Source organism: Hydra vulgaris, chromosome 02 (genome assembly GCF_038396675.1).
Source record: "Hydra vulgaris chromosome 02, alternate assembly HydraT2T_AEP".
In the NCBI taxonomy this organism is placed as follows: Eukaryota; Metazoa; Cnidaria; class Hydrozoa; order Anthoathecata; family Hydridae; genus Hydra; species Hydra vulgaris.
The window spans coordinates 10,997,167-11,019,872 of NC_088921.1; positions in this window are offsets into that span (position 1 = coordinate 10,997,167).

Genomic DNA, 22,706 nt, shown 5'->3' on the forward strand with positions numbered 1-22,706 from the left:
GATATAAAAGATAACTGATATATAATGAAATATCCATTATGGTGCATTGTCTGGTACCATAATTTATAAGAAACCCAAACATTTCAAACTGCAGACTCATATTCTTATGTAAAATTAAATTTTAATTTGAGTTTTTTTGTATTTTTTGTTTTACAATTTAAAAATGATTTGGTAGTACATTTGACACTTTTATATATGCAGTATATCATTTGTAAAAAAAAAGTATTTTTCTAATAAACAAATCTTTTCTTGTGTTTTTATGCTTATACTTATGTCAAATGATAAATAGTTATGTGAAATGTTTTGTCAATTAAATTTTTTAACGATTAGAGTCTGGAAGCATTTTCCCCCTAACCAACTGCCCCCCCCCTCCCCTAAATTTAGGTCATTGAATTTCCCATACATTAGGGATGCATGGAGAATGAGTTTTTCATCAAAAAAAATTATTCCACCTTTTATAGATTTATAATTTTTTGGTAAAATTATAACTCTATACAGTTAAAGGGATCTCAGAATGTTAGGTGTTTTTTAAGATTCTGCTAAGCTCCAAATATTTTAGCATATACTTTGTTTTTACTTTTGAAAGTTGAAAAAATACTCCTGCTAGATTTCCAAAAAGGTTTTGTTGTTTATAATACAGTTTTCATATGTCTTTAGATAAATATTTAGGACATGCTTTTTTCATTAGGGACCTCTAAATGTATAGTTAGTATTGTTGCCAATATTGCTTAGTTAATTATGAATTTCTGCATAAATATTTTTTTTCAATTTCTGCATATATTATTATTTATTTAATGTATTTCAATTTACTCAATTTATTCAATATTTTTAAATGTTTGGTTCACTTATTTTTTATACTTTTTTGCATTCCACCACACAATGCTAGGTTAAGGGACCTCAAAACGCCGGATAAATGATAATAAGTTTCATCTCGAAATCACCTTTAAAACTCACTTTAGAATGTTTTCTTTTTTTGTTCTTGAACAAATATATAAATGAAACTAAAGTGCATAGTGATGGAAAGTAAACAGTTAGAGGAAGCAGTTGAGTGGTGCCAAATAAACAATAAATATGGTTGGGCTGCAATTAATTTAGGAAGATTTCCACTAATTAAAGATCTTAGAACAATTAACAAATGAATTGATGGTGTCATTGTAATTGTAAACGAGAAGGAATATTGTTCAATTTTACAAAAGATGAAAAAGAATCGTTCATCTGTTATATAAGAAACAAGAATAGGCAATGTGTACATCTAATTGAGAAATGAATATAATCTTTAATAAAATCCTGTTTTTTGTATTATTCATTAAGAAAACTAAACTTTTACTGTTTAGTTTTCTTGTATTGTTATTTTAATGTATTTATTTAGGTGCCTCCATGGTTTAAACAAGTCGGAATTGACAAGGATAATGTTGAATGTTTTAGGAGTAAGAAAGCAAGCCTGTAGAAACCTATGCAGATATCAGATTACTAAGCTATCACCAAGTGCTCAAGGAGCACTCCAAATAAAGAAGCTTAGCAAGTCTTTTTAGAAACGTTGGGATGAAAATATCAAAATTTACCAAGAAGAGACAAGTAACTATATCCATAAATTGTGCCCTTAACTGCACAAAAGAAATGACATGTATTATAAACTATGGAGTTGACAGTACTCTAAATGGTTTAGTGTATGCTGGGAGAGGGGAAAGTTGTCAAAAGATGATAAGGGAAAATGCAATAATGGAAAATAGAGAACTATGCATTCCTTTTTTTTTTTCCTTTGGAGGAGATATAGCAATGTGTCACATCATATTCAAGGGATAAGGGATTACCCTCACATGGCTCCAAAAGAAACAGTTATACAAATTCCTAACCTTCTAATCTCCACAAATGACAGTGGAAGTCAAGATCACAGTACACTTCTAAGTTCATATCAAATGTTTGACCACTTTTTAGAAAAAAACAATATAAAATGATCTGTTGTTGTCCTATCTGATAGTCACTCTTCAAGATTTGACAGTGATGTACTGATATTTTTAAGAAGCAAAAGTATTAGACTTTTTATCACTCCACCTGACACAAATGGCCTTACCCAGCTCCTTGATCAAATCAATCAGAAATTGCACTCTGAGTACATAAGTGCTAAATCTGTACTTTATTCTTCGTTTATGACAATCAACAGAGAAGGTTTCATGAATATACTTGCAGAGTTATGGCCAGAGTGGGCATCAAAACAAACAATTATAAATGCAGGTAAAAAAGTTGGCATTTCAAGTAGAGGACTCAGTGTTAAGTGGATGCAGGAAGATAAGTTTTTACAAGCTGAGCTGTGTATTAATGAAAATACCAAAAATAATCAATTATCAACAGCAGTAACAATTTCATCTCCAAAAGATGTTCGCCATGGCTCAGCAAGATATTTGAAACATAAATACTAAAATTGCCATGGAAGCTTATCAAACGATATCTGATAAATCACTGGAAGAAATACCTAACTTGTTGCCTGTAACCAAAGTAACACCTAAAATAAACAAGGAAAATGTTAGAGTTACCCAGGTTCACTGCTCAATGGAAGGGAAAAAATATTGGAAACGGTTTCTTCAATCAAGGAAGACAAAGCCAAAAGGAGAAAGCTAATAAAGAAAGGAAATCCAAGCAACAACAACAAATTGAGGCATTATATAAATGAAAGGAAGAATGTACACGTGGAAAGAATGTTTGTGCAGCAACTAAGCTTTGAGAATGCTCGTGTTGCCATAATGTTTTGTCTACATATAGTAAACCATCATGTTGAGGTGAAACAGGCTTAAAATCAAAAATGATCAAACCATTTTGTGAAATAGGACCCAAAAATGCCTTCAATTTGAGTCTGATGAAGATAACCTTGAAGACTTCTATGCTATAACTGATTTTATCCAGAATACAACCTAGCATTCTCTATTTGCTGATTTTGGGTTAAAGTTTACCTGGATCTTATTTTTTTATTTTTTGTTCATAATATTTTTTTTAAGTTTGTTAATATTATTAAAAAAAAAAATTATAAAAAATAATCACTTAAGTTTGATATATAGTTTTTGATTTGGTACCTCAAAACGTTAGGTATTTTAAAAGGCGACTTTAAGAAAATTGGATTTATTCTGGGCACACATCTTTTTTGCACTATTTTTAGAGCCTTAAGGCAACATTTCTGATAAGGTTCTGCAAACTTAATTTTAGAAGGGCTTGAAATATTCAAAATTATTTTGAAAATGTGTTAATAGCTTGTAGTGTTAATAATGTTGAAAATGTGTTAATAGCTTGTAGTGTTAAATATGTTAATAGCTTGTAGACTTTTTTCAATGTCTTCCTAATTTAGACTATTTTTTAAGTATTACATGTAATATTTTTTTATTTATGACTTATTATATTCTTTATTAAGATTATTCAACGTTTTCAGAGTTTATTTTAAAAAAATTGAGTTCCTTTGTATTTTTTTTTTATTTAAATTTTTAGATTAATAAATATTTTACATAGATAATATTTCATTTTAACTTCTGAATTTTTTTATAATAGAAATTTTTAAAATAAGTAATTTCTAACATCCATTATAATTAATTATTCATATAATTATTTCTAACATAAGCACCAAAACACTTTTTTAAAATATCTATTTAGATAAAAGTAAAAAAAAAAAAAAAATTGCAACAAAAAAAAAATGCTTCCGTGGTTACTAGGCCTCCATTCTGGCTTTATTTCATTTTTCAAGATAGGCTATAGGTTTTGTAGAATTGTTATTTTTATTTTAGTTTAAATTATTTTTTTAACAAATATCATATTTATATCATATTTTGATTCCTAGTCCTCAATGCTGCACTTGCGTTTTCATCACATTAATAGTAGAACAGCAACTCTTAAAACAAAAACTTTTGGAAATAAAAATAATTTGAATGAAAATTTTAGTAAAAAATAAAAATGATTTAAATGAAAATTTTTGTAAAAAATTAGATTTTTAAGAGCTAACAAAGAAAAAACTTTTAGAAATAAAAATAATTAAAAAGGAATTTATTAAAATTGGAAATAAATCTTAAAAAAGGTCATTTTAAACTTAAAATTGTAAATTTTTTAAATTTATTATATTAAAATCATTTATTTTATTTACATTATTAACAAATGCAAGTTGAATTCTTAAATTTTTTAATTTAAAATAAATTAATATAATAGAGATATTGTTTTTATTTATATTAAATTTTATTTTACAAAGTTTATACTTTTAATGATCTCTTGTAAATCATTATAATAAACATAATTCTTTGTTATGGAATATGTTCCAAACTGTACAAACAAATTCTATTGTTTGTGCAGTTTGGAAGCGTTAGTTTACAAGAGATATAGTGGTATGCAAGAGATATAGTGGTATGTCAGAGATGTAGTGGTATACAAAAGATGTAGTAATTTACAAGAGATGTAGTGGTTTATAAGAGATGTAGTGGTTTACAAGGTGTCCTTGTTATATAAAGTACCCTTAGTTGCAACTTGGGTTTGATAAGCAGGAATGATGCAACCGTTTTTTGAATAATACACATACCGCTTATTGACTAACACATGTACCGTTTATTGAATAATACACATATTTAATACACATATCACACACATCACACACACAAAAAAACAAAAACATTACCACTTAATTGTTTTATTAATATTTGTGATTTTAAAAGTATCTTTTCACAAGTTTAATATTACCTTTTGCAAAATTTACCAGACTTATTTGCTCTTTGTGAATTTAATTTAAATTGAATTTGTTTCATCTTTGAGGCTTACAAATAATGGGTTTTTTTTTGGAAAGACTCCAAATGTCACATATACTTACAAACAAGTTCAATTATTTGTCGCAAGTTTCAATTACCAATTGAATTATTTGTCACGAGTTCCAATTACCAATTTAATTATTTGTCACGAGTTCCAATTACCAATTGAACTATTTGTCACAAGTTCCAGTTACCAATTTAATTATTTGTCAGGAGTTTCAATTACCAATTAAATTATTTGTCATGAGTTCAAGTTTGAATCTCCTGACTGTTATTTACTTTCGCCTCCACTTCAATTTTCGTCTCCAATATCATTTAATTCACTTCTTTGCTAAATCACCTTTTCATTATTTCTTTTCATTATCGTTTTCCTTCTTCCAAAGACTGCACTCTTATTGATGTTGTTTTTATCAAATTGACCAAGCCCTTTTTTTTCTTAGTCAATATTGTTGTTATTGTTGTAATATTGAACTTACTGGCTCTAAAACTCATTACTTTTTTGCTTTCTTAATCGCTTTATTCCTTAGTCTGCCCTACTTATGAAAGTGATAATTTTAGTTTAGGTTACTATGGATACCTTATTTTGCATACCAATAACCTTTGTTTAGTAGTAGCAGATTTGTTATGTGTACTATATTCTCTATATTTAGTATGTTCATTAATATGAGATTCGGAATTCTTATGAAGGTGAAATATTTTATATTTGGTTGCTATGAATACCTAATTCTGCATAGCATCAACCTATTTTTGGTAGTTGCACACATTTTATATGTGCAATACACATTATAATTAGTTTGTGCATTAATATGAAGTTTGCGCTTTTCTTAGTTACACAAAGGTACATGAATTTCAGAATAAATTTTTATCAAATTTTAAAAAATAATTAAGTATTAAAGCAATGATTTTTAGGTATATTAATAAATAATGATTAGGTAATTAATAATAAAAACAAAAAATAGTGGAAGAAAACATTGACATTTTAAAGTGCATCTACAGTTTATAAAATATACATACATATATGGAACATATGTATGTATAAAACATACATACATTATGCTAGGCATATTCTTATTCTAGTATTAGTTTGTTACAGCTTAAAATAGCATTAACATCCATAACTGTGGCTAAGTATTACCTTTAAAATGTTAAGTTGTAATAAAATCAGTTGTAATAAAATATGCAAAAATAACTTTTTAAAAAAGGTATCCATAGCAACCAAATAGAAATATGACTTCCATAAGAGGACTGAATTTCATTTTAATACACATGGTTATTATTAGGACAATTCTAATCACTTAGTTTCACTCCTTGATTTATGTCTTGTCTCTGAACCTAGTTAGTGTTCAGTTTCTTCTTGTTCTCTTTTAGGTATATTAGATCATGCTATGATCTCACTAACACTTGATATTTCCAACATAATGATAGTTCTTGTTCTCCTTTAGATCCATTATTTTTACTAAATTTTAGTATTACTAAATTAGATTACTAAAATTTGGATTTTATTTTTTATTTTATTTTAGTATTTTACCTTTTTTTTTAGTTAGGTTCTAGAGACTTTTCAAAAATGTAACATTTAATTTTTAAAATTTAACAATGACATTAATAATAGCTAGCATTCTGCATCAGACTGGTCTGGTCTTATATATGGCTCGTATATGGGTCTGATCTTATTAACTCTCCCAAAGTAGAACTATTTGCAAACAACTTTTCCTTTAACCTATCTATTGAACCTAACATAGGTACTCTTCCATGTCATTTTAAAAAACTGGTTGATCCACTTTTAGAAAAAGTTCAAAATTGCTTCAAAATTAATTTTTCTTCTGCAAAAGTTATTTTTTACTTGAATTTTTTTACATCTTGTCCAAATTCCTGATTTGTTGGGATTGAGTTGAGAAGTTGCAGTAATTGAAAAGTAATACATAATTGTAAAACATAGAAAGTTATCTGGAGCAATGGAATCCCCAGGTGCTATATTTCAGTAATCTGTAAATCAAAATAAGTTAATTTATAACAAGTATTTTGGCAATAGAGATGCATCTTCATAAAAAGAAGTTATACGAACTCCAAACACTATGAGACATAGTTTAGTATTACACCTGGAATTTATTAAATTGGAATTATCAATTTACGCATCAAAGGTTCTTAATTTTCATTAGTTTTGCTTTACTAAACTTTAAGTTGGAATGGGGTGTTATTGTGTTATCAATTAAAGTATTTTTTAAATTGAGAACTAATAAGTTTTAGATTTCTGTTACGACCTTTGTTCATTTATTTTATAATATAAGAGGTAAACAATTAACATATTATTGACCAATAACAATATCCCCTTTTTCAACATATATACTAAATAAATGACACTTAACATTTTGAAATCTATTGTTGTATAATAGATTACAAAAGAGTTTTACAGAACTCTTTAAACTAAATTATTTTCAACCAAGTTAACACTTGTGTTTGAGTATCTTGTTTGGACTTTAAAAATGGCATGTATTCTATCATTCCCAGACTTTAATTTAAATGCTTATTGAGTATTTTTTGCTACCTGCCATCATAAAAAGAAAAAGCGTGTAGCTTTGGTTGTTAATCTACTATTTTTGTAAAGCCAAAATAACAGGGATTTTTTTAAAGTTCTTTTCAAATGAGGAAAACACTCAAGCAAATATAGAAAAAGATAATTAAATGAAAGAACAGTTTCTGGCACAATATGGCATCATCATTTTATTCCTATTAATTCAAACTCAATAAAATTTAAAAAAACAAGTGTGGATACACATACTGAAGTATTTGATATTATTCCAAAAAATAAAAATAATTTTATTAAAAATTAAAAAAATGGCTATACTGCACATTTTTATTATAAATTTTGGCTGAAGATAATAATAAAGTCAGATTCATGCATCCACGTGGATCAGTTCAAATTTTTTTTGGCCAATGAGAAATGATGAATGCTGGGTCCGAAGTTATATGCATAATTTCTATACCCACAACAATCTCAGGTTGTAGGTACAACATATCTGATTTAGATTTAAATAATATAAGCAGTTAGTTACAAAAACAAAAAAAAAAAAAAGATTAATGCCTAAAGTATTTTATAATTTTATTAAATTTTTTTTGTAATTTAAAATTTCTTTTTTTCTTTTTTGTTTCCTAATCTGGAAGAAGTTGGGGTAAGTTGCATCACTTTGTATGTCCTAAATATGTCTTAAACTAGTAATTATAAAACACTGAAGTTTTAATTAATTTTTTTTTTTAACATATTTCCTCCTTTGCTACAAAGTTTGAGTTTTTCAAAAATCTGAAAAGATTTTTTGGAGTGCTTATTTTGTGGAGTGGTTATTTTGTGGAGTGCTTATTTTGGTCAAATATTACAAAGACAATTCACAATCTAATTATATATAGTAATGATATTAATAAAGTAATGATATACAATCAACATTTTCCTCAAGGATTTTCAGTGACAGCCATTTTAGCTCCAAAAATCTATAATTTTATGACTATCAAGTCCTTAGATTAGTGTTTTTAAATTCCTTAAGCAAAAATCTATTTGGATTCAAAATTTTAGGAAAATCCTCTGAACCATTATTAAGATATTACATGTTAGAGTTCCATTGTTGTCTCTTTAGATAACCCCAAAAGTGCCTAATAAGCATTATTTCAACTGAAATTATCAAAACAACCAATGCATTTTTTTAGCTAATATTTTTGCAGTTACCATTTGTTTAATATGGACCGCAAATTATTGAAAAATATAACAACTCTGAAACATATTGGTGACGTATTTTTTTGTTTGGATGATTTCATATGATTGCTAATGGATCATTAGCAATGTGTTAGGATGAAGTATTTGCAATGTGTTTCTTTAATAATTAGACTTTTCAATTCTTTCATTATACTGCTGACTTATTAACAGCGCACTAGATAAAAGCTTAACTGCTTTTAAATAAAGTAACAAATTACTGATGATAATTTTAAGCATCAATGAAAGTTGTGTATAATTTTTTTAATTTATATTATATAAATTATATAACTACTCATTTTTAATAATAAATGTTATTTCAAAAAAAAAAATTATTTTGGTTTTATAAATGACTTTTTTAGACAAAAGTTTTTAATGAACTTTATATAAGAATCATTAGAGTTAATATACTTGAAAAGATAAAAAAAATTTTGTTGAAAAAAAATTACAAATGTTTTTAAAAGTCGTTACAAATAAATAACTTTGGTCTTTACTAATGTTTTAATAGTATTAAATATTTTAAAATTACTGCTTATGATTTTTTATATAAAGTAATAATGAATATTACACATATTTATATATTTATTTATATAATTACGTATCTTTTTTATGATAATTTTATGTTAATTTTTAAAAAATAAATGTTTAAAGGGATCCAACACTGTCTTGACAAGTTTAATAGTGCACTATTTTTTTACACTCTTTTATTGTGCAATGAAACAAGGGCTACCGCTCTTTAAATTTCAAAGGCTTTTGATAAAGTCTGGAATGATTGTCTTCAAGAGCCTTGTTTTGTAAGTTGTATCTGGCAAGTTTTTTAAAGACCTCTTTATTTTTTAAACAGAAAATTCATAATTTTTATGTAAAATTTAAATACTCCGGTCACCTAGAGTATTAGATCATATTAAATACATATTCAAAATTTCAAGTAAAGTGCTCAACTATATCTCGAGTTCATGTTTTGGGTTAGAGCAAGTATGCAAAAAATTGAAAACAGAAAAATGCGTTTGATATAAATCTTTTTTACTCATTTGATCTAAAAATTCTTTTTTTCTTGCTATCTTTTTTTCTGGCTCACAATCTTTTTTTCTGGCTCATGCCAGACAAGGTCTGAAAATGCACTTTAATAGTTGCTACCATGTCAACCCACTTTAGCTGCTAAACTTAAGCCTCTGATTCATCTTCGAAGAGCAACTTTCATCTTCAAAAAGCAGCTTTTATCTTCAAAGAGCAAATTTCATCTTCGAAGAGCAACTTTCATCTTCAAAGAGCACCTTTTTCTCTTTTCAACAAGTACTATCATGGTTGCTGCTCAAGCTTTTTTATACCATATACTATATATTTTTTATATACTATATACTCGTTCTTAATATGTTATATGCTATATACTCTGAAAATATCAGTGCTTTGGAGTGTTCACACCTTCATGTTTTCCTGAAACATATATTATAATGACACAGGCAATGGTAAAGAAATCAAGAATGCATCCCTAAAGAGCGATGCTAGCCATTTTTAATCAGGCTCTCTGAAACATTGTTGGTGAATTTTGTTTTTTATTTTCTCTCTATATGTGCATTTGTAAATATGGATAGATATGTTTTATATACTTTTTAATATAATTGTTTATTATAAGTTAATATATATAAGTGTGTGAATATATATATATATATATATATATATATATAGATACGCCTGTACAAGTGTGTATAGTTGTGTATGTGTGTGTATATGTATTCATATTCAGGTACTTTGTCTTTATTTTGCTTGCACATTGCTTTATTTTATGTATGTTTATATTAAAATAAAATTTTATTTTATATTGTTACTAGTTATTATTTTCATTTTTGAGTATATGTTTGAGTAGATATTTTTGTATCATGATCAATGCATCAACGTGTATAACATGATCACTTAGAGCTTTAACCTGATAAACTGAAAGCTGATGGTTCAATTCCTTCATTTTTCCCCAAAACATGACAGTAACATGACAGTTTTCCATGTAATGTTTTTTAATTTCTTTTATACTTTATGCATGGGTCATGGTTTTCACTTAGGAGGTTAAGTTCTATTATATGTGTGTCGTCTATATTCTATTATTATTTTTCTATACTATACTACTATACACTATACGCTTTGCTATAGTGGCTTTATTTTGTTATGAGCATCTGTTTAATATATCTTTTTAATGTTTTTATCCTTTCTCTCTTTTTCCTTATTTCACTTGGGCTTGACAACTTGGTCTAGTCCTTTGATGCATATTTAAAAAAAAGTTATCTAGTTTGATGCATGTTTAAAAAAAAAATCTTCCAACACCAAAAAGTTTTTCTCAGCTTTGGAATTCTCTCACACCTTTATGTTTTTCTGACATATGAAATTTTAAAATCTTCTTACAGTCATTTTCTCTATTTTTTGTTTATTGTGAACACCTATCTTGAGGGTGAATTTGTTTACTGTAAACACCTAACTTTTTTATTTATTTATTTTTCAACCTCTTTGGTTCCAACAAGGCTACAAGCAACCACTTTAGAGTTAGAAGTTACTGGAAGAGAAAAGATAAAGTTTAAAGAGCAAGATAACAACTGAGAGATGACTTTAAAGATTGCATATCGTATAAATCAGTGAAGCAAGAAGAAGGAAGTCAAAAAACTGTTGTTCGAGGAAAAAAACTAGACAAATAAGAGTATTTGGAGCACTTAGGAACAGTTACAAAAAAGGATGAGAATGAATTGAATGACAAGTAACATGAGAATGAATTTTAGTAGATAGCACAAGAGATGCTAGCTCTTTCAGGTAGTACCCATTATGGTTTTTGTAGAAAAGTGAAAGAGAAGCAACATTACAGCAATGTGATAATGGTTGGAGGTTAGCTGCAAGAGCAGGTCCAACTGTTTACAATAGGTTTTTGCACCGTGTTTAAAAGAGAAAGGGCATAATTCGAAGATCTGCCCCAGATATGGCAACAGTATTCCTTACAAGAAGGGATTTGAGATTTATAGAGATAAAGAACATAATCCATAGTAAGAAAGTGTCAAGCACGATAAAGAGGTACAACCTTAGCAGATGCTAATTTTGCAATGGATTTGATATGTGGTTTCTAAAAAAGATCTAACGTAAGAGTTAATCCTAGAAGGTGGGTAGATGACTTATCGAGTACATTACAGTTCATAAATAGTCGAAGATCCAAGTTATTGCGATACCGATTGGCTGAAAAAATTGTGTTTTTATCTGAATTAAAGTTCACCAGACACTATTAGCCTCATGCTGTAGCAGAAGTGAGATCCTTTTCAAGCTCTAAAGCCCCCTCCATGCAATCAGAGAGTGTTGGCTTCTTATCAAGACAAGTATAAATGGTAGTTTCATCAGCAAACAATGTCACCTTATATGTGAAAATATCTGGAAGATTATTAATGTAAATTAAAAGAGTAAAGGGCCAAGGATTTTGGAACCTTGTGGAACCCCTAAAGGTACAGGATATGAAAAAGAGTGATGTCCATCATGGACAACTTTTATACTACAATTCAATAATCTTAAAGATGTTACCTGATACACCATAAAAAAAAAGCTTATGGAGAAGACCAGCATGCCAAACAATATCAAAAGCTTTAGAAATGTCAAGAGCAAAAGCCTTAACCTCTCCACCTATATCTAATATACGATAAAACCTATTGTTTGTTACTGTTAGCAAATCAGCTGTAGAATGAGAAGATCGAAATTCATATTGATGATCAGAAAATAAGTTATTCAAATAATAACTTACTAGCAGAAAGCAACCCGTAATACGGGTTACGGTTGGTCTGTTACTTAATTTATAGTGACTGTTTTCCACAATTTAAAGTTGCAAAACCTTAACTAATACCCTGTAAGAAAAACGCCTTCAAATTAAAAAATTAAACCATCTGTAAAATTAAAATAAATTAATTTACCAATTATTTAACGTTATTTGAGTAATTTTTAACTGACATAGGTCATATCAGTGTATGGCAGAACCATTTTCCTAGACATTACTAACTTCAACACAATACGTTTTTAGTTACTGACACAAAATAATAACACTTCATCATGCCTTAAATTGACGAAAGATTAAAGCTTAATTCTTGTTATATTTTTTATAACATGAACTTTAATTAATAAGAATATGAAGTGAACGTAAATTATTTATGAGTTATTAATTTTTTGGTATCCCTTGATACATGTTTCTTTAAAAAAGGAAATTGTCTTTAAAACGATAAATGCACACAACTAAATAAATTTATTATAAATAACTAAGCAATTGAGTACAAATACGTTACAAACAAAAAAAAGTTGATTTACAATCAAACATGTGTTTAACAAATTGTAAAAAATATGTAAACTTTGATCTTTTATATTGCATTAATGCGTCGTATGACAAACCTAAAATAAAAATTGTAACAGATGGAATACAATTTACCTGCTTTTCGGTAGCCTGTTGTCATACTTAAACTGCTGTCATGATGCAAATTGTCAGTGTTATTTTACGACGTTATTTCACGTTGGCTTATAGTAAACTTTAGTTAAATTTAAAAGACATAACAATAAATTTAAAATATTTTAATTAAAAAGCAAAAAAACAAATGCTTCAAAGAGCCAAACTAAAAACATTAAAGATAAAAATCAATTAGATATAAATAAATTGCATTTATATAGCTAAATAGTTTTGGCTTATAGTAAATTTTAAAAGCACTGTTTTCAATAAAATAAACTACCAATTAATTATTTTTAACAAATTGAATGTAGCATCATATTATGATGATTGGGTAGTGAATCAATTTAACTATATTTAAGTTTAATTGCTGAAAAACAAATAAAATTTCAATTAAAAAAGACAAAAACAAACCAAATATACAACAATATATTATAAAAAGAAATTACAAACTAAAAAAAAAAATTACAAAATTAAAAAAAATAAAAATAAGTCACCGAAGAAAAAACGGCAACAAAAAAGTTATAAATATCTTCACTGATAGAAGACATTTACAACCTTTTGGTTGCTGTTTTTTCTTCGGTGTCTCCCAACACCCCGGTATGGATGAGCCCTCCATTTGAAGGATGGCTCATCCATATCGCCATTACTTTGCCACTTATTGAAAGACCTCTCCGAGAGAGGCCCTGGGTGTTGGGAGCGATATCTTTGGTATTCCTCAAATGTTAATGACTCTAAAATTACAAATAGAAGGATATAATAAAATTTAAAAATATTTACAATTTTTTTTAATCAAAATATAAAGCATAACCACACCATTTTCACAGGATGAAGAGGATGCTAAAAATAAATCAAAAAAAAGTAAATTAAAAAGAGTTAAACTTGTGAGAAATTTAATTTTAATAAAAATATGAGTAAAATGCAAACAGTTTAAAAATGTCATATTTATATTAAATAATTCTTTCACCTATTGCACATATTTCTCCGTAAAAAATGTATAAAATTTAAAACACAGCCCTACCAGTTATGCTTCTACCAGACACTAAAGACAAAATATACCTCAGAATAATTGATAGAATTATATTTACATATAAATAAATATATAACTATAATTTTTTTACCTATTCCCCTCATTTCTTCCATAAAGTTGTCTAAAGTAAGAAAAAAGATAACTGAAGCTAAAACTAATAAAAACTAAACTAAAATTAACTATAAACTAAACGAAAAATTAAAATAAACTTTAAATTTTAGTATCTGTACCTCAGAAGACAAAGGTCGGTTATCCAGTTTTTTGTGAAAATGAGTTATGTATGAGACCTTTTTAGTTTTTCAGTATCTACATAGGTATAAAGACTGTTTTCCTGCAACAATGTGAAACAAAGTTTGGTCAATATAAAGGGCCTGGTGTCCCCACAATGTTCAAAGGAAAAACGTCCATAGTTCAGAAATGACTTTTCACTTTTTTTATTTAACTTTTTATTTTTGTCAAAATTATATTTCATGTGCCTCAAGACAAATTAAATAAGACAAATTAAATAAAACATAAATTTAACCATCAAGATTAAAAAAGCCAATAAAGACTAATTATTTTACTATTTACTCTCTCCTGGACAATTTCTAAAATGTGACAACTGACTTGGACTACTGAGTGTACAGATATAAATGCTTTATTTAACCATACTAATCACATAATTTATACTTAGTTTTTCTTCCAACTCTCCTAAAAGAAAAAAGAAAATAAAGCTTAAGTACTTGAAGTTTTAAAATTCCAGTTACAGTACAAATAAACAAATTCCTATTAACAATTATCTAATAGCAAAAACACTGACTTATTTCAGTCTTCAATTCTGTGTCTAAACAATAAAACCACTTAAATGTATACACTTTAAAATATCTACTTAACTTTTTAAAAATAAATTCACTAAACTAATATAACTAATACCTTTATTAGCTCTCTCTTGATCAACTAAAGAAAATAAATTTTAATTAAACTAACTTGATGTAAAATAATAAGAAGCTATCTTACTGAGAATTTTAAATTTCTTCTCTATTATTGACAATATGATTTTAAGTATTATCTAAGTTCTTGGGCTTATTGTATAAAATTATAAAAACCTACTGTTTTACTTTTAAATCAACAACAATATTTTAAAAAACATTTTAGTTACTTTATAAAAAAATAAAAATCCTTTTAAACATACTACCTCTCTCTTCATTGTTGTCAACTAAACAGAAAAACAAACAAACAACTGATAGTAAATTTTCCCTTTGGCAGTAGGTTATTAAATAGATTAAATAGATCAAACATCTATAATCTGCTCTAACAGTCTACAACCTTATCATTAAACTATAACTATTTTCTACAACCTGGTGTAATTTAACATAGATATATTTTTTCAAATGACAAAAATTATTAAAGTACATTATATAAACATAGAACAAATGTAGTGATAGTGGATTTAATCCAAAAATAGAAAGAACCTTTAAAAAAAGCTTACTGCTTTTAAATCTACAAAAATTTCCAACTTATATTTTTTTATCTACATTTATCTATAATAAAATATGAATTAATGAGTTACCATTATTTAAAGTTGATCCAGAAGCAACTAAAATAAATTATCAAATAAAAAGTTTATTTATATAATCTTGACGATAATGTTGAAATAAACAATATTTATTGCTTGAAAAGTTAAGTAACAAATGTAATTCAAGTATATTAAAATAAATGTACGAAGTTACCTGTTGTGGCTGGTGCAACCGAAGTTATAACTAAATAAAAAAATATTAAATAAAAAAGCTATTTTATCTATCTTATCTATTTTATCCTGATGAATATGTTTAAATAAACAAAATTTATTGATTCTTTTTAAAATAAATTAAAAGACATTACTATTTGCTGTAAAATAAAATAAAAGACATTACTATTTGCACCAACTGATGATGCTACCACACCTAAATGACAAAATTTTTTAAAATATTTCAATGCTTTAAAAGAATATTCAAAAGAAGTTTTCAAATCTACAAAATCTAAGTCCTTACTGAGTTCTACCTGTCTGTCTAAAAATAAAAATTGAGATAAAATTATATACAATAAAATTGCTAATGCTACATTTGTACTCAAATAAAATCTAAATGAATCTAAATAAAATCTAAATCTAAACTTACTTAAGTCGCTGTCAGCTAGCCTGTCTAAAAAAAATTTGTATTCTCATTAATCCTAATCTATAATCTATAAATAAACTTACTAATATAAACAATAAATAAACTTGAACTAATATAAACTATAAATAAACTACTATATACTATATAAACTAATATAAACTATAAATAAACTAATATAACTATGTTACTAATATAAACTATAAGTAAACTACTATACACTATATACTTACTAAAAAGGCTTTCAGCTCCTTTTAACTGCTCTAAAAAATGAAAAATACTTGCTTAAATTGATCTAAAAAGACTGAAGACAAAACTGAAACACTTTACTAAAAAAGAAACATTGTACTAAAAAAAAATTTTTTACCAGTCATTTTAGTTTTAACTTCTAAAAAAAAAACAGAAAAATAAAAACAACGAACAACAAACAAATTTTAGTTTTTAAACAATGAACAACATCAGTTCCTCTTGAAACTAAAAATTTATCAGCTCTAATTGGCTGGAAGACCTTGCTTGAAAGACTGCGTGGAGTAAAGAAACGCTTTTAGAAAAGCCTAGAAAGTTCTTTATCAAAAAAGAAAGTGAAACGACACTAACACTGTTAAATTACAGTATTCATATTTAGAAGATTAGATAAATTACAGTATTCATGTTTAGATAGTACTAAAAAAACTATTTTACCAGACATTTTGTTTCTAACTTCTTCTAAAAAATGAAAACAGGCTATAAAAATTAGAATAATAAAAACAACCAACAACAAACAAGCGATTATTTAAATTTTCAATGAACAACATCAATTCTTTTCAAAAATAATAATATATCAGCTCTAATTTGCTTGCTGACCTTACTCGAAAGACCGCATGGAATATATAACCCCGCATTCAAAAGTCTAGAAACTACTTAAAAACTAAGAAATGATGTATTTTACAGAATACAGAACTGTCATTAACAACACGAACATTAGGCGTAACTATGCGCACTATTCATTAGCGTATTAATATTTAGATATTCTGATAATCAATATGGATTATATTATCTCATCTTGAATATAACTTATATTTTTAATAAATAAGTTATATTCAAGATGAGAGGTAAAGTGTTTGTTAATTAAAGACTCAAAAACCTTGCTTATGGAAGGAAAAAGACTAATCGGATGGTAGTTAGACAAGTCAGATTGCCCTTCAGAGTTTTGAAAAATAGGGATATCAGATGCCATTTTCCAGCAGGCTGGAAAACAAGACTCTGATAAGTACTTGTTAAATAGTTTTGAAAGTATAGACGACAGCTCCGTAGAACACTTCTGCAAAACTATAACAGGTATATTGTCTTGACCACAAGCTGTAGAAGAGTCTAAGCAGGAAATTATTTTAGATACAAAAGCTGGAGTGATTTTCCAAGATCTTTTAATTAATTAATTTATTAAAAGATCTTTCCAAGATCTTTTAATTAATTAATTAATTAATTAAAAGATCTTGGAAAAGATGCTAAAAATAGAAAAATATAATTATGACTTGTGAAATTTTTTTTTGTTAAATTTAAGGAGAATGCTAAACTATTTTTTAAAAAAATTATTTTCTAAAAAAAAACTATTTTCTAAAAAATAAGCAAAGGTATAAATTATGATAAATTATTATAAAGTATCAGTTTAAACATAATATGCGTCGAAATAAATTGTGATAAAAAAAAACCTAGCAATTCAAAAATGCATTAAAAATAATATTTAAGTTTTTGTATTAATAACCTTTCTACATTTTTTATTTATTACTTTAAAATTAGTTTTTTGAGGAGTTATATATATATATATATATATATATATATATATATATATATATATATATATATATATATATATATATATATATATATATATATATATATATATATATATATATATATATATATATATATATATATATATATACATACATATATTATATAAATATATAAAATATTATATATATATATATATATTTACTAAAAATTTTGATTATTTTATATATATATATATACATATATATATATATATATATATATACATATACATATACATATATATATACATATATATATACATATATATATATATATATATATATATATATATATATATATATATATATATATATATATATATATATATATATATATATATATATATATATATATAGATATATATATATGTATATATATATACATACATATATTTTATATATATATAATATATTATATATATATATATATATATATATTTACTAAAAATTTTGATTATTATATATATATATATATATATATATATATAGATATAGATATATATAGATATAGATATAGATATAGATATAGATATATTTATATATTTTTTTTAATAAAAATAGTCAAAATTTTTTGTATATATATATAGTTATATAGTTAGTGATAAAACTGAGTGAATCTTATCCACAAGCTGAGAAGTAGCAACGTTCAGCTATAGCAAACCAGTACTTTTTTTTTTAATCATTATTTTTACATTGTTCGTAAATTGTTTAAGCTCTCAGCCTTTACAACAATATCCCAAAGTTTGTTCCAAATTTGGCACACTCTGTTTGAGAAGAAATGTATTCTTGAGCTAACCGATGCTTGAAAGGCATTTATTTCGCGAAGGGTGAAACACTGCATCCTGATTTTATATTTGTTACCTCTAATTGAGGAACATGGGCCATCTAATTCAATAATTGACTTAAAGGCTGGTTTGACATTAAGATTGGTATACTCTAAATGGTTCAATATCTTGTATAAGTGAATCAAATTTCCTCGTTTTCTTCTAAGATTTAAAGTCGTTAAACCCATTCTAACTAGCCGCTTTTTATAACAAAGCATTTGATTTGAGTAAGGTATTATTGTGGCCCTTTGTTGAACTCGATCAAGCATTGAAATTTCAGCTAGATTTGGTGGACTCAATGCTGGAGCCGCAAATTTAAGATGAGGTCGAACATAGGTTGTATACAAAATTTTCCACATATTACAATCTCACCTTTCAAAGGCATTTTTTTAACAAACCTAGTATTTTTGAATCTTTGTTAAGACATACTTGTGTTTGATGTTTCCATTTAATATCCGGTTGTACAAAAATACCTAGATCTCTCTCTATTACACTTGAGAGGTCATAGTTAATTCCATTGGCATTTAATGTGTATGGTTTAACAATACCGCAAAGAACATTTTGATTGCCAAATCTCATCACCTTACATTTTTTGCAATTAAGTTCCATTCGCCAATTGTTGCACTATTTCACAATGTTGTCAAGGTCAGTTTGCATTTCTAAGTGTTTATCAAATGAATCTTCTATGGCTATTAATTTGCTATTGTCAGCATACATTTTAAATGTGTTTTGCACAACTTCTGGCAAGTCGTGTATGAATAGCAGAGATGAAATGGGACCCAGAACTGAACCCTGAGGAACGCCACTGGTATTAGATACCCATTCTGAAAATGTATTACCAATAGTAACTCTTTGTTTCCTATTTGTAAGGAAACTTTTAATCCAGTTCTTTATTTTTCCTGTTATACCATATGCTTCAATCTTTTTCAATAACCTTTTGTGTTCTACTTTATCAAAAGCTTTTGAGAAGTCAAGATATATTACGCATAACGGTTTACCCTTTGCAGCATCGTATGTAATGGTGTCAATTGTCTCGATCAAATTTGTTGTGCATGATTTGTTTGGAACAAAACCAGTTAGCCTTTCAGAAATAAGACTATTTAAAATAAAATGTTCCAGAATTATGTCCCGAATAAGCTTTTCAAACATTTTACAAGTCACAGACATCAAGGATTTATAGTTTTCTAGTTCAAGTTTTGATCCCCCTTTATAAATAAGTGATATATAACAGACCAATGGAAAGGGACACAACCAGTGTCAAAACTCAATTTGAAAATATAGATAATCAGATCAACAAAACCTTCTGCAGCATGTTTTAAAACAAACGGACTAATTTCATCAAAACCATCCCTTTAGACTCATCAATACTTTCTAACATTTTTAGTATTTTTTCATTGGTAATCATATCAGATAATATGCTGTCATCGCACTGATTTTCACGTCTTTGGATAAACTTAAGTATTGCTTGGTCATCATCTTTTACAAAGACTGACTTAAATTGCTTATTTAATATATTTGAAATGTCTGATATTTCAGTTGTAATTTGTGTTTTTTATTTTTCATGGCTCTAATTTGGGATTTAACATTTTGTTTTTAATTTACGTAAGAGAATAAAAGTTTAGGTGATAGCTTTGCTCTTTTTACTAAATCCATTTCATATTACCAAGTTGATCTTTTAATTTGTTTTTTAACATTAGCGCAAATTTGTTGAATTCCTTTCGAGATTCTTGACTTTGCCGATACCCATTCGAATAAAATAGAGATTGTTTCATCTTTATTGCCTTTTTAACTTTTGCATCCAACCATGGTTAGTTATTCTTTTTTTTGTTATTAAAACTAGGAACAAACAATCGACAAGATTCATTATAAATATGTAAAAATAACTCATAGCACTCACAGGCTGATTTATCATGAAATAACTCAACCCAGTTGACTTGTTTCAAGTACTTAATCATTTGTGTAAATTTACCCATTTAAAGCAAACTTATTTGAATTCTATATTGTCACTAGAACTAGTAAAATATTGCCAAGTGATGGAGTAATGGTATCTTCCCTTTTCATAGTAACCTAACTGTAGACCACATTGAAAAAAATCTATACAAATCAGATTGCAAGCTAAAACAAGGTTAAGGGTGTTAACTGCAGGAACAGAATCACTTTGATTATATGTTGGAAAGTTTACTATTTGGTATAAAGAACAATCATTTAAAACTTTAATAAATTCATGCTCAGTGGAGTTTTCATTTGAATGAATTATTGAACTGTCATCTGTCCATTTTATATTAGGGAAATTGAAATCTCCTACAGCAATGAGATCCGTGTGTTTTTTGCCACTTTTGAGTTTTGAAGCAGTTTTGATTGAGTTTAGAATTGATTTTGAGTAATCAGCTGTAGAATTTGGTGGTCGATATATACAACCAACAATTAACTTAAAATTATTACATTTTATTGAGCACCAGACTTCAATTTCTGTATTGTTAAGATGCGGATTAACAACTTCTATATTCGTAAGATTTTTATTTACGTAAATGGCAACTCCTCCTCCAATTCTATCTCTGTCTGCGTGATAAAGGTCATATCAATCAATGTTTTTAGTTGTATCCAATTTGAACCAAGTCTCTGTAATTGCAATAACATCTATTTTGTTTAATAATTAGGTAGTTGTTCATTATGTAACTTTTAATGAGATTTATAAGATTGGCTTGTATAGGCCCATCCGGGCCTACTTGGCCATGCTTTCTTTGACAAATGGCTGAACTTTGCAGTTGCTAATGTCTTTTGTTGTAGTGGTGTCAATACACAACAATTTTCCTCCTCTAATGACAAAACGAAAGGGCTGGTGTAGGTTATTATTGCGTTGTAAGTCTTTATTTGCCTCTTTTCTCTCTTTGTTCAATTGTGCAAATTTAGCCTGCTCATCAGGAGTGCGATTATTATATATACTTTTTTGTATACCTCAATTGTTGACAGTTCCTTGGCTGCAGGCAATATATATATATATATATATATATATATATATATATATATATATATATATATATATATATATATATATATATATATATATATATATATATATATATGTATATATATATATATATATATATATAAATTTTTTTTTTTTTTAAAAATAGTCAAAATTTTTGATAGGCAGCTTCATATGAAGGTCAACTAAGGTTGTTGAAGCAGTATGAGTTTGATATCACTATCCAACTTTTATGTGATATGCTTCAGTCATCGAGTATGTCTTTTACACAGAATGCATATAGCTAGGTACACATTTTTAAAATTTTTTGTTACAGCAAAAGTAGTGTGGGATTGAGTTAAAAAAGTTTAAAAAAAAAAACAATAGCGCCGAAAGATTTCTATTTGTAAAATCAAATTAAAAGAAAGCAACCCTGAGTGATATTGGTTTGGGGGAGATTATTTCTTTAGTAAGTTGTACAATATTTATCAAATTTTCTTTTGCATGTTTAGCTTGATACATGGTGGTTAAATTTTCATACAGTCCCTTAAACTTTAAGAGAGAGACAAACCTTACAATTTAATATATGTCATATATATTTTTACTTAATAATTGTTTATTTATTATTTTTTTATTATGACTTTATTTTTTTATATATTTTATTTATTATATAAACATTTTATGTATATATTTAGAAAATAAAATCTCAAAAAAAGTTCATTAAAAAGAAAAAAATTAGTACATTGAAATCAGGAAATATTAAAAAAAAGTCATTTTTATTTTGTTATTATCAAATATTTTAAATTCAATTAAATAAATTAAAGTTAGAGATTTATATATCAATGCATTAAAAATAAAGATGCGTAAATATACCTCCAAGCCACGCATGTGACTAATGGAAACTTTGCAAAACAAATGGTTGAACCTATCAACACTGAGATCTCAAGAAGGAATAGCGGAATTTTAATTAGTCTCACAAAAAGCAAACAAGTCTGGTGAATTTT